Raw genomic sequence first — 1,410 nt, 5'->3', positions numbered from 1 at the left:
GTTGAATTAAAAATTAATGTTCAAGTAATGTACTTTGGTCAAAATTAAATCCAATTTACGTGAGAATTAGTCACTGTTTTCTTTTTTTTTTTTTTCCTTTTCTTATCCCTCACCCCCTTTTTGGGAGTTTTCATCCCTCACCATTTCACCTTTTTTGGAATTCTTGCATGCATTTCTCTTCTCCTTCCCCTACCAGTTTCATGGTAGCAGTTAGCTTTCCTGAGTGGATTCCTGCTTCCTTCCCTGATCCTCACCTTTAACTTCTGGTCTCTTTGATTCCATTTGGCTCTGTTTTTGGCAGAACAGTCACTGTCCTTTGTAAAGATTTTTAGGTCGATAAAGTCAGTGGCCTTCATAACTGAGAAAAAAATGAAAGTAAATACAAAATAATTTTTATTTCAATTACTCTAAATACAATTCACTAAAGCAAACACAGGACTGAGGTTTTATGAGTTCATAACATATGTGAAAGTAAGATGTTTTGTAACAACACCACAAAACAGGGCAGACAGAAATTGGAAATATACTGTTGTATTCTGTGCATGAATTGGCGTAATGGTATTTGAAGACAGATTGAAAAGTTATAAGTATTGATATGTATTTTAAGCCCTAAAGAAACGATTTAATTTTTGAAGTACTGTGTTTCCCCCAAAATAAGACACTGTCTTATATTTATTTTTTCTCAAGAAAACACACTAGGGATTATTTTCAGGAGACTTTTGTTTTTTTGCAGTTTTTGGCCAGGGCTGGGTTTGAACCCGCCACCTCCAGCATATGGAGCCGGCGCTCTACTCCTTTGAGCCACAGGCACTGCCCAGGATGTCTTATTTTTATTAAGTCTAATACAACAATCTACACTTATTCAAATACAATTAAGTCATCTTCTGGAACCTGACGGGGGGAGTTGACCTTATTGGTGGGGCTGGCACTAGTGATGCGTGAACTCCTTTCCCCTAGCCATTCACATGTGCACAATAGGATGTCTGAGACTGCGGTTATCACATGCGCGCCCACGCAAGTGCAAACAGTTGGGAGAAAGGAGCTGTGGCAGATAAAAGGTATTCCAGTCTTCCTTACGGCTCTGCACCAAAATGCAAAATTCATATGCAGATACACTGCATAGCCACACCCATCACTAGGTCTTATGGGGGGTGGTAGGGCTTATATTTAACAATTGCATAGAAATCCTGCTAGGGCTTATTTTGGGGGTAGATCTTATTTTCCGGGAAACACGGTAGTACATCTCATAAAGCAATAGTGGAGATAAAATAGAGTGAGAAGACTTCCCGTTCCAAACTGGCAGCATAGAAGCAAGCTGGCTGGGCGTCCCCTGTGGCTCAGTGAGTAGAGGACTGGCCCCATATACCGAGGGTGGCAGGTTCGAACCTGGCCCCAGCCAAACTGCAACAA

This window comes from Otolemur garnettii, unplaced genomic scaffold (assembly GCF_000181295.1).
Source record: "Otolemur garnettii isolate 467f Iridium unplaced genomic scaffold, OtoGar3 scaffold00152, whole genome shotgun sequence".
Taxonomy (NCBI): Eukaryota; Metazoa; Chordata; class Mammalia; order Primates; family Galagidae; genus Otolemur; species Otolemur garnettii.
The sequence above is the reverse complement of the archived record's forward strand: the minus strand, read 5'-3'. Positions refer to the sequence as shown.